Here is a 13,134-nt window from a genome sequence, read left to right as displayed (position 1 = left end):
TAAAACATACTAAAAACATACTAAAAACAATGCCAAAAAGCGTATAAATTATCCACTCATCATAACACCAAACTTAAATTGTTGCTTGTCCCCAAGCAACTGAAAATCAAATAAGATAAAAAGAAGAGAATATGCAATGAACTCCAAAAACATCTATGAAGATCAGTATTAATTAGATGAGCGGGGCTTTTAGCTTTTTACCTCTGAACAGTTTTGGCATCTCACTCTATCCTTTGAAATTCAGAATGATTGGCTTCTATAGGAACTCAGAATCCATATAGTGTTATTTATTCTCCTAGTTAAGTATGATGATTCTTGAACACAGCTACTTTATGAGTCTTGGCCGTGGCCCAAAGCACTCTGTCTTCCAGTATTACCACCGGATACATACATGCCACTGACACATAACTGGGTGAACCTTTTCAGATTGTGACTCAGCTTTGCTAGAGTCTCCAATTAGAGGTGTCCAGAGTTCTTAAGCACACTCTTTTTGCCTTGGATCATGACTTTATTATTATTATTATTATTATTATTATTATTATTATTATTATTATTGTATTCACTGCTTTTTCTTGCTTCAAGAATCATTTTTATGATTTTTCAGATCCTCAGTAACTTGTCTCCTTTTTCATCATTCTTTCAACAGCCAACATTCATGAACAACAAATTCAAAAGACATATGCACTGTTCAAGCATACATTCAGAAGTCAAAGTATTGCCACCACATCAAAATAATTAATCTGTTATAAAATTCAAAATTCATGCAATTCTTTTCTTTTTCAATTAAGAACATTTTTCATTTAAGAAAGGCGATGGATTCATAGGACATTCGTAACTTTATGGCATAGACACTAAGACACTAATGATCATAAGACACAAACATAGATGAACATAAGCATGAAAATTTGAAAAACAGGAAAATAAAGAACAAGGAAATTAAAGAACGAGTCCACCTTAGTGATGGCGGCTTGTTCTTCCTCTTGAAGATCTTATGGAGTGCTTGAGCTCATCAATGTCTCTTCCTTGCCTTTGTTGCTCCTCTCTCATGATTCTTTGATCTTCTCTAATTTCATGGAGGAGGATGGAATGTTCTTGGTGTTCCCCCTTTAGTTGTCCCATGTTGGAACTCAATTCTCATAGGGAGGTGTTGATTTGCTCCCAATAATTTTGTGGAGGAAAGTGCATCCCTTGAGGCATCTCAGGGATTTCATGATGAGTGGGATCTCTTGTTTGCTCCATCCTTTTCTTAGTGATGGGCTTGTCCTTATCAATGAGGGTGTCTCCCTCTATGTCGATTCCGACTGAATAACAGAGGTGACAAATGATTGAAGCTCGTCACAGTCATTCAATCCTTGAATCCTACTCAAAATACCACAGACATGGTTTAGACCTTCCGGATTCTCAAGAATGCCGCCATCAATTCTTGCTTATACCACGAAGATTCTGATTAAGGAATCCAAGAGATAAACATTCAAGCCTTGTTTGCTTGTAGAACGGAAGTGGTTGTCAGGCACGCGTTCATAAGTGAGAATGATGATGAGCGTCACGTAATCATCACATTCCTCAAGTTCTTGAGTGCGAATGAATATCTTGGAACAAGAATAAGCTGAATTGAATAGAAGAACAATAGTAATTGCATTAATACTCGAGGTACAGCAGAGCTCCACACCTTAATCTATGGTGTGTAGAAACTCCACCGTTGAAAATACATAAGAACAAGGTCTAGGCATGGCCGAGAGGCCAGCCTCCCAAAGAGGGTTCAATCATAAAAACATGATCAAAAGATGTATAATACAATAACAGAAGGTCCTATTTGTAGAGAACTAGTAGCTTAGGGTTTACAAAGATAAGTAAATGATATAAAAATCCACTTCCGGGCCCACTTGGTGTGTGCTTGGGCTGAGCATTGAAGCTTTCATGTGTAGAGACTCTTCTTGGAGTTAAACGCCAGCTTTTGTGCCAGTTTGGGCGTTTAACTCCCATTCTTGTGCCAGTTCCAGCGTTTTACGCCAAAAATTCTTGAGCTGACTTGGAATGCCTGTTTGGGCCATCAAATCTCGGGAAAAGTATGGACTATTATACATTGCTAGAAAGCCCAGGATGTCTACTTTATAACGCAGTTAAGAGTGCGCCAATTGGGATTCTGTAGCTCCAGAAAATCCACTTCGAGTGCAGGGAGGTCAGAATCCAACAGCATCTGCAATCCTTTTCAGCCTCTGAATCAGATTTTTGCTCAGGTCCTTCAATTTCAGCCAGAAAATACCTGAAATCACAGAAAAACACACAAACTCATAGTAAGGTCCAGAAAAGTGAATTTTAACTAAAAACTAATAAAAATATAATAAAAACTAACTAAAACATACTAAAAACATACAAAAAATAATGCCAAAAAGCATATAAATTATCCGTTTATCACAACACCAAACTTAAATTGTTGCTTGTCCCCAAGCAACTAAAAATCAAATAAGATAAAAAGAAGAGAATATGCAATGAATTCCAAAAACATCTATGAAGATCGGTATTAATTAGATGAGCGGGGCTTTTAGCTTTTTGCCTCTGAACAGTTTTGGCATCTCACTCTATCCTTTGAAATTCAGAATGATGGGCTTCTATAGGAACTCAGAATCCAGATAGTGTTATTGATTCTCCTAGTTAAGTATGATGACTCTTGAACATAGCTACTTTATGAGTCTTGGCCGTGGCCGGCCCAAAGCACTCTGTCTTCCAGTATTACCACCGGATACATACATGCTACAGACACATAACTGGGTGAACCTTTTCAAATTGTGACTCAGCTTTGCTAGAGTCCCCAATTAGAGGTGTCCAGGGTTCTTAAGCACACTCTTTTTGCCTTGGATCACAACTTTATTTTTTTCTTTTTCTTTTCCCCTTTTTTCGTTTTTTTTTTTTTTTTGAATTCAATGCTTTTTCTTGCTTCAACAATCATTTTTATGATTTTTCAGATCCTCAGTAACATGTCTCCTTTTTCATCATTCTTTCAAGAGCCAACATTCATGAACAGCAAATTCAAAAGAAATATGCACTGTTCAAGCATACATTCAGAAGTCAAAGTATTGCCACCACATCAAAATAATTAATCTGTTATAAAATTCAAAATTCATTCAATTCTTCTCTTTTCCAATTAAGAACATTTTTCATTTAAAAAAGGTGATGAATTCATAGGACATTCATAACTTTAAGGCATAAACACTAAGATACTAATGATCACAGGACACAAATATAGATAAACATAGGCATAAAAATTCGAAAAACAGGAAATTAAAGAACAAGGAGATTAAAGAACGGGTCCACCTTAGTGATGGCAGCTTGTTCTTCCTCTTGAAGATCTTATGGAGTGCTTGAGCTCCTCAATGTCTCTTCCTTGCCTTTGTTGCTCCTCTCTCATGACTCTTTGTTCTTCTCTAATTTAATGGAGGAGAATGGAATATTCTTGGTGCTCCACCCTTAGTTGTTTCATGTTGGAACTCAATTCTCCTAGGGAGGTGTTGATTTGCTCCCAATAGTTTTGTGGAGGAAAGTGCATCCCTTGAGGCATCTCAGGAATTTCATGATGAGTGGGATCTTTTGTTTGCTCCATCCTTTTCTTAGTGATGGGCTTGTCTTCATCAATGAGGATGTCTCCCTCTATGTCAACTCCAACTGAATAACAGAGGTGACAAATGAGATGAAGGAAAGCTAACCTTGCTGATGAGCGGATAATTTATACGCTTTTTGGCATTATTTTTAGGTAGTTTTTAGTAAGTTCAAGCTACTTTTAGGGATGTTTTCATTAGTTTTTATGTTAAATTCACATTTCTGGACTTTACTATGAGTTTGTGTATTTTTCTGTGATTTCAGGTAATTTCTGGCTTAAATTGAGGGACTTGAGCAAAACTCTGAAAAAGGCTGACAAAAGGACTGCTGATGCTGTTGGAATCTGACCTCCCTGCACTCAAAATGGATTTTCTGGAGCTACAGAACCCCAATCGGCGCGCTTTCAACGGCGTTGGAAAGTAGACATCCAAAGCTTTCCAGCAATATATAATAGTCCATACTTTATTCGGAAATTTACGATGTAACTTGGCGTTGAACGCCAAGTACATGCTGCTGTCTGGAGTTAAACGCCAGAAACAAGTCATGATCCGGAGTTGAACGCCCAAAACACGTTATAACTTGGAGTTCAACTCCAAGAAAAGCCTCAGCTCATGGATAGATCAAGCTCAGCCCAAGCATACACCAAGTGGGCCCCGGAAGTGGATTTATGCATCAATTACTTACTCATGTAAACCCTAGTAGCTAGTCTAGTATAAATAGGATAAGTTACTATTGTATTAGACATCTTTTGACAGTTTAATCTTTTGAATTTTTAGTTTTTGATCATTCGGTCTTTTGATCATTCAGGGGGCTGGCCATTCGGCCATGCCTGAACCTTTCACTTATGTATTTTCAACAGTGGAGTTTCTGCACACCATAGATTAAGGGTGTGGAGCTCTGCTGTACCTCAAGTTTCAATACAATTACTATTACTTTTTATTCAATTCTCTTTTATTCTTATTCCAGGATATACGTTGCACAACACTTTGATGAATGTGATGATCTGTGACACTCATCATCATTCTCACCTATGAACGTGCGTGACTGAAAACCACTTCCGTTCTACTCTAGGCCGGGCGCATATCTCTTAGATTTCCCAACATAATCTTCATGGTATAAGCTAGATAGATGGTGGCATTCATGGGGATCCGGAAAGTCTAACCTTGTCTGTGGTATTCCGAGTAGGATCCCGGGAATCCGGAAAGTCTAACCTTGTCCGTGGTATTCCGAGTAGGATTCCGGTATTGAATGACTATGACGAGCTTCAAACTCTTGAAGGCTGGGTGTGATGACAAACGCAAAAGAATCAAGGGATTCTACTCCAACCTGATTGAGAACCGACAGATGATTAGCCGTGCTGTGACAGAGTATTTGGACCATTTTCACTGAGAGGATGGGATGAAGCCATCAACAAGGGTGATGCCTCCAGACGATTAGCCGTGCAGTGACAGCGCATAGGACCATTTTCCCGAGAGGATTAAAAGTAGCCATTGATGATGGTGATGCCCTACATACAGCTTGCCATGGAAAGGAGTAAGAAGGATTGGATGAATGTAATAAAAAAGTAGAGATTCGAGAGGATTCTAGCATCTCCACACGCCTATCTGAAATTCCCACTATTGATCTACATAAGTATTTCTATCCTTTTTTATTTTACTTATCTTTTAATTATCTAATCCAATTACATTTGACCCTATGAATCCACTTAACTGAGATTTACAAGGTGACCATAGCTTGCTTCATACCAACAATCTCTGTGGGATCGACCCTTACTCACGTAAGGTATTACTTGGATGACCCAGTACACTTGCTGGTTAAGTTGAACGGAGTTGTGAAAAGAAAGTGCTGAGTTAGTTTTTAGGCACATGCCAAAGAGCCATTATTGTTGATCACAATTTCGTCCAACAAGTTTTTAGCGCCGTTGCCGGGGATTGTTCGAGTATGGACAACTGACGGTTCATCTTGTTGCTCAGATTAGGTAATTTTCTTTTCAAAAACTTTTTCAAAATTTTTCTTTTTCGTTTTTCCAAAAATATTTTCGAAAAAATTAATAAAAATCCAAAGAAATTAATAAAATCATAAAAACTAAAAATATTTTGTGTTTCTTGTTTGAGTCTTGAGTCAATTTTTAAGTCTGGTGTCAATTGCATGCTTTAAAAATTTTTCTTGCATTTTTCGAAAATCTCATGCATTCATAGTGTTCTTCATGATCTTCAAGTTGTTCTTGGTAAGTCTTCTTGTTTGATCTTGATGTTTTCTTGTTTTGTGTCTTTTGTTGTTTTTCATGTGCATTTTTGCATTCATATTTTCCAATCATTAAAAATTTCTAAGTTTGGTGTCTTGCATGTTTTCTTTGCATCAAAAATTTTTCAAAATTATGTTCTTGATGTTCATCATGATCTTCAAAGTGTTCTTGGTGTTCATCTTGACATTCATAGTGTTCTTGCATGCATTATGTGTTTGATCCAAAATTTTCATATTTTGGGTCATTTTTATGTTTTTCTCTCTCATCTTTAAAATTTCAAAAATAAAAAAAAGATATATTTTCCTTATTTCCCTCCAAATTTTCGAAAATTTGAGTTGACTTAGTCAAAAATTCTCAAAATTAGTTGTTTCTTACAAGTCAAGTCAAATTTTCAATTTTAAAAATCTTATCTTTTCAAAATCTTTTTCAAAAATTATATCTTTTTCATTTTTTTTCATTTTTTGAAAATTTCAAAAATCTTTTTCAAAATATTTTCAAAACCTCTTTCTTATCTTTATATCATATTTTCGAAAATTCACTAATAATTAATGTGATTGATTCAAAAATTTGAAGTTTGTTACTTTCTTGTTAAGAAAGGTTCAATCTTTAAGTTCTAGAATCTTATCTTGAAGTTTCTTGTTAGTGAAGTAAGTAATTTTAAATTTAAAAATTAAATCTTTTTATCTTTTATCTTATCTTTTTCAAAAATTTTATCTTTTTCAAAATTTGATTTCAAAATATCTTATCTAACCTCTTATCTTCTTATCTTTTCAAATTTGATTTTACTATCTTTTCCAACTAACTCTTTGACTTTTTGTTTGTTTCTTATCTTTTTCAAAATCACCTAACTACTTTTCCCTCTTCAATTTTCGAAAATATTTCACCTCTTTTTTTTTTCAAAATTCTTTTAATTAACTAATTATTTCAAATTTTAATTTTAATTTCATTTCTTCCTTTAATTTTTGAAAATTACTAACCCTTTTTTTTAAAAAAAAATATTTTCAAATTCTCTATCTCTTTTCTCTTATTCTATTTAATTATTTATTTACTAACACTTCTCTTCACCTCTTTTCATCTAAAAATCCGAACATAATCTATCCCTTGTGTTTGGATTCTTCACTCTTTCTTCTTCTACTAACATAAAGGAATCTCTATAATGTGACATACAGGATTCCTCTTTCTTTTCTTGTTTTCTTCTCTTTCATATGAGCAGGAACAGGGAAAAAGGCACTCTTGTTGAAATTGATCCTGAACCTGAAAGGACTCTGAAAAGGAAATTAAGAGAAACTAAATTACAACAATCCAGAAACAACCTTTCAGAAATTTTCGAACAAGAGAAGGAGATGGCAGCCGAAAATAATAATAATGCAAGGAGAATGCTCGGTGACTTCACAAAGCCAACATCCAAATTTGATGGAAGAAGCATCTCCATTCCTGCCATTGGAGCCAATAACTTTGAGTTAAAACCTCAGCTAGTTGCCTTAATGCAACAAAACTGCAAGTTTTATGGACTTCCATCCGAAGATCCTTATCAGTTTTTAACTGAGTTCTTGCAGATCTGTGAGACTGTAAAGACGAATGAAGTTGATCCTGAAGTCTACAGACTCATGCTTTTCCCCTTTGCTGTAAGAGACAGAGCTAGAATATGGTTGGATTCACAACCCAAGGATAGCCTGGACTCCTGGGATAAGCTGGTCACAGCCTTCTTGGATAAATTCTTTCCTCCTCAAAAGCTAAGCAAGCTGAGAGTGGATGTTCAAACCTTCAAACAAAAAGATGGTGAATCCCTCTATGAAGCTTGGGAAAGATACAAGCAGCTGACCAAAAGATGTCCATCTGACATGTTTTCAGAATGGACCATATTAGATATATTCTATTATGGTCTATCCGAATTTTCGAAAATGTCATTGGACCATTCTGCAGGTGGATCTATTCACCTAAAGAAAACGCCTGAAGAGGCTCAAGAACTCATTGACATGGTTGCAAATAACCAACTCATGTACACTTTTGAGAGGAATTCCGTGAATAATAGGACGCCTAAGAGGAAGGGAGTTCTTGAAATTGATGCTCTGAATGCCATATTGGCTCAGAACAAAGTGTTGACTCAGCAAGTTAACATGATCTCTCAAAGTCTGAATAGATGGCAACATGCATCCAACAGTACTAAAGAGGCAGCTTCTGAAGAAGCTTATGATCCTGAGAACCCTGCCATGGCAGAGGTTAATTACATGGGTGAACCTTATGGAAACACCTATAACTCATCATGGAGAAATCATCCAAATTTCTCATGGAAAGATCAACAAAAGCCTCAACAAGGCTTTAACAATGATGGACGCAATAGGCTGAGCAATAGCAAGCCTTATCCATCACCTTCTCAGCAACAGACAGAAAATTCTGAACAAAACACTTCTAATTTAGCCAATCTAGTCTCTGATCTGTCAAAGGCCACTTTTAGTTTCATGAGTGAAACAAGATCCTCCATCAGAAATCGGGAGGCACAAGTGGGCCAGCTGAGTAAGAAACTCATTGAAACTCCTTCCAGTATTCTCTCAAGTAATACAGAAGAGAATCCAAAAGGAGAGTGCAAGGCCATTGATATAATCAATATGGCCGAATGCACAAGGGAGGAGGAGGACGAAAATCCTAGTGAGGAAGACCTCCTGGGACGTCTCTCAAGCAAGAAGGAGTTTCCTATTAAGGATCCAAAGGAACCTGAGGCTCATACAGAGACCATAGAGATTCCATTAAATCTCCTTCTGCCATTCATGAGCTCTGAAGACTATTCTTCCTCTGAAGAGGATGAAGATGTGACTGGAGAGCAAGTTGCTCAATATTTAGGAGCTATCATGAAGCTGAATGCCAAGTTGTTTGGTAATGAGACTTGGGAAAGTGAACCTCCCTTGCTCATTAGTGAACTGGATACCTGGATTCAGCAAACTCTACCTCAAAAGAAACAAGATCCTGGCAAGTTTTTAATACCTTGTACCATGATCTGGGGTCATGGATAAATCTTATGCCACTCTCTGTAATGGAAAAGCTGGGGATCATTGAGGTACAACCTACCTTGTTCTCATTACAATTGGCAGACAAGTCATTGAGACAAGCTTATGGAATAGTGGAGGACGTGTTAGTAAAGGTTGAAGGCCTTTACATCCCTGCCGATTTCATAATCTTAGACACTAGGAAGGAAGAGGATGAATGCATTATCCTTGGAAGACCTTTCCTAGCCACAGCAGGAGCTGTGATAGACGTCAACAGAGGTGAACTAGTCCTACAATTGAATGGGGACTACCTTGTGTTTAAGGCACATGGCCATCCCTCTGTGACAAAAGAGAGTAAGCATGAAGAGCTTCTCTCAGTTTAGAGTCAAGAAGAGCCCCCACAGTCAAACTCTAAGTTTGGTGTTGTGAGGCCACAACCAAACTCTAAGTTTGGTGTTAAGACCCCATATCCAAACTCTAAGTTTGGTGTTGGGACTATACAACATTGACCTGATCACCTTTGTGGCTCCATGAGAGCCATTGTCAAGCTATTGACATTAAAGAAGCGCTTGTTGGGAGGCAACCCAATTTTATTTATCTAATTTTTATTTTATTGTTATTTTGTGTTTTATTAGGTACATGATCATGAGGAGTCACAAAAAAAATATAAAAATTAAAAACAGGATCAAAAACAGCAGAAGAAAAAAAATCACACCCTGGAGGAAGCACAGACTGGCATTCAACGCCAGTAAGGAGCATCTGGCTGGCGTTCAACGCCAGAACAGAGCATCAACCTGGCGCTGAACACCAGAAACAAGCAACATTCTGGTGCTGAATGCCAGGAATGTGCCTAGAGGAAAAACTGGCGCTGAACGCCAGTAACAAGCATGAAACTGGCGTTCAACGCTAGAAACATGTTACATGTGGGCGTTGAACGCCCAGAATGTGCACCACTCGGCGTTTAAACGCCAGAATGGTGTGCAAAGTCATTTTACATGCCTATTTGGTGCAGGGATGGAATTCCTTGACACCTCAGGATCGGTGGACCCCACAGGATCCCACCAACTATATTCCCACCTTACCTCCTAATCCTATTTTACTCTTCCCCATGTCACACTTCCCAAAAACCCTTCACCAATCACCTCAATCTCTCCTCCCAATCACCTATTCACCACTCACATCCATCTACTCTTCCCCATAAACCCCACCTACCTCCAAAATTCAAAAACATTTTCCCACCCAATCCCACCCTAAATGGCCGAACCTACCCTCTCCCCTCTCCCTATATATTCCCTTCCATTCTACTTCATTTTCACACAACACTACCCCCTCTACTATACCTTGGCCGAATCCATCTCCCCTCACTCTCCTCCAATTTCTTCTTCTTCTTCTTCTCTGCTTTCTTCTCTTGCTCGAGGACGAGCAATATTTTAAGTTTGGTATGGTCAAAGCACAATCTTTTTTGTTTTCCACTACCATCAATGGCACCTAAGGCCGGAGAATCCTCTAGAAAAGGAAAAGGGAAGACAAAAGCTTCCACCTCCGAGTCATGGGAGATGGAAATATTCATCTCCAAGAGCCATCAAGACCACTTCTATGATGTTGTGGCAAAGAAGAAGGTGATCATTGAGGTCCCTTTCAAGCTCAAGAAAACTGAGTACCCGGAGATCCGACATGAAATCCGAAGAAGAGGTTGGGAAGTCCTAACCAACCCCATGCAACAAGTCGGAATCTTAATGGTTTAAGAGTTCTATGCCAATGCATGGATCACTAGGAACCATGATCAAAGTATGAACCCGAGTCCAAAGAATTATCTCACAATGGTTCGGGGGAAATACTTAGATTTTAGTCCGGAAAATGTGAGGTTGGCATTCCACTTGCCCATGATGCAAGGAGATGAACGCCCCTACACTAGAAGGGTCAACTTTAATCAAAGGTTGGACCAAGTCCTTATGGACATATGTGTGGAAGGAGCTCAATGGAAGAGAGACTCCAAAGGCAAGCCAGTTCAACTAAGAAGACTGGACCTCAAGCCTGTGGCTAGAGGATGGTTGGTGTTCATTCAACGCTCCATCATTCCCACTAGCAACCGATCTGAAGTTACTGTAGATCGGGCCATCATGATTCATAGCATCATGATTGGAGAGGAAGTAGAAGTTCATGAGGTCATCTCCAATGAAATCTACAAAATAGCTGACAAGCCCTCCACCATGGCAAGGCTAGCTTTTTCTCACCTTATTTGCCATCTATGTTACTCAGCTGGAGTTATCATAGAAGAAGACATCTCCATTGAAGAGGATAAACCCATCACCAAGAAGAGGATGGAGCAAGCAAGAGAGACCCTCCACGAATCTCAAGAAGATGCATGAGGAAGCTCATCATCAAGAAATCCCTGAGATGCCTCAAGGGATGCACTTTCCTCCCAACAACTATTGGGAACAACTCAACACTTCCTTAGAAGATTTGAGCCACAATGTGGAACAATTAAGGGTGGAACATCATGAGCACTCCATCATTCTCCATGAAATAAGAGAAGATCAAAGAGCAATGAGGGAGGAGCAACAAAGGCAAGAAAGGGACATAGAAGAGCTTAAGGACATTGTTGGTCCTTCAAGAAGAAGACGCTACTAAGGTGGATTCATTCCTTGTTCTTATTTCTTTCTGCTTTTTATTTTTTTATGTTGTGTTTATCTATGTTTTGTGTCTCTACTTCATGATCATTAGTATGTAGTAACCATGTCTTAAAGCTATGAATAAAATCCATTAATCCTTCACCTCTCTTAAATGAAATATGCTTTAATTCGAAATTTATCCTTGAATTTAATTTAATTATAGTGATGTGGTGACAATACTTTTTATTTTCTGAATGAATGCTTAAACAGTGCATATTTTTGATCTTGTTGTTTATGAATGTTAAAACTGTTGGCTCTTGAAAGAATGATGAACAAAGAGAAATGTTATTGATGATCTGAAAAATCATGAAAATTGATTCTTGAAGCAAGAAAAAGCAGTGAAAAGTAAAAAGCTTGCGGAAAAAAATAGGCGAAAAAAATAAAAATAGAAAGAAAAAGAAAAAGCAAGCAGAAAAAGCCAATATCCCTTAAAACCAAAAGGCAAGGGTAAAAAGGATCCAAGGCTTTGAGCATCAATGGATAGGAGGGCCCAAGGAAATGAAATCCAAGCCTAAGCGGCTAATTCAAGCTGTCCCTAACCATGTGCTTGTGTCATGAAGGCCCAAGTGAAAAGCTTGAGACTGAATGGTTAAAGTCGTGATCCAAAGCAAAAAAGAGTGTGCTTAAGAGCTCTGGACACCACTAACTGGGGACTCTAGCAAAGCTGAGTCACAATCTGAAAAGGTTCACCCAGTTATGTGTCTGTGGCATTTATGTATCCGGTGGTAATACTGGAAAACAAAGAGCTTAGGGCCACGGCCAAGACTCATAAGTAGCTGTGTTCAAGAATCAACATGCTTAACTAGGAAAGTCAATAACACTATCTAAACTCTGAGTTCCTAGAGACGCCAATCACTCTGAACTTCAAAGGAAAAAGTGAGATGCCAAAACTGTTCAGAAGCAAAAAGCAACAAGTCCCGCTCATCTAATTATAATTAATATTCATTGATATTCTGGAATTTATAGTATATTCTCTTCTTTTTCTCCTATTTGATTTTCAGTTGCTTGGGGACAAGCAACAATTTAAGTTTGGTGTTGTGATGAGCGGATAATTTACACGCTTTTTGGCATTGTTTTTAGGTAGTTTTTAGTAAGTTCAAGCTACTTTTAGGGATGTTTTCATTAGTTTTTATGTTAAATTCACATTTCTGGACTTTACTATGAGTTTGTGTGTTTTTCTGTGATTTCAGGTAATTTCTGGCTGAAATTGAGGGGCTTGAGCAAAACTCTGAAAAAGGCTGACAAAAGGACTGCTGATGCTGTTGGAATCTGACCTCCCTGCACTCAAAATGGATTTTCTGGAGTTACAGAACTCCAATTGGCGCGCTTACAACGGCGTTGGAAAGTAGACATCCATAGCTTTCCAGCAATATATAATAGTTCATACTTTATTCAGAAATTTATGACGTAACTTGGCGTTGAACGCCAAGTACATGCTGCTGTCTGGAGTTAAACGCCAGAAACACGTCATGATCCGGAGTTGAACGCCCAAAACACGTTATAACTTGGAGTTCAACTCCTAGAAAAGCCTCAGCTCGTGGATAGATCAAGCTCAGCCCAAGCATACACCAAGTGGGCCTCGGAAGTGGATTTATGCATCAATTACTTACTCATGTAAACCCTAGTAGCTAGTCTAGTATAA

The sequence above is a fragment of the Arachis hypogaea genome, chromosome 9, assembly GCF_003086295.3.
Source record: "Arachis hypogaea cultivar Tifrunner chromosome 9, arahy.Tifrunner.gnm2.J5K5, whole genome shotgun sequence".
In the NCBI taxonomy this organism is placed as follows: domain Eukaryota; kingdom Viridiplantae; phylum Streptophyta; class Magnoliopsida; order Fabales; family Fabaceae; genus Arachis; species Arachis hypogaea.
Note: the sequence above shows the minus strand (reverse complement) of the source record.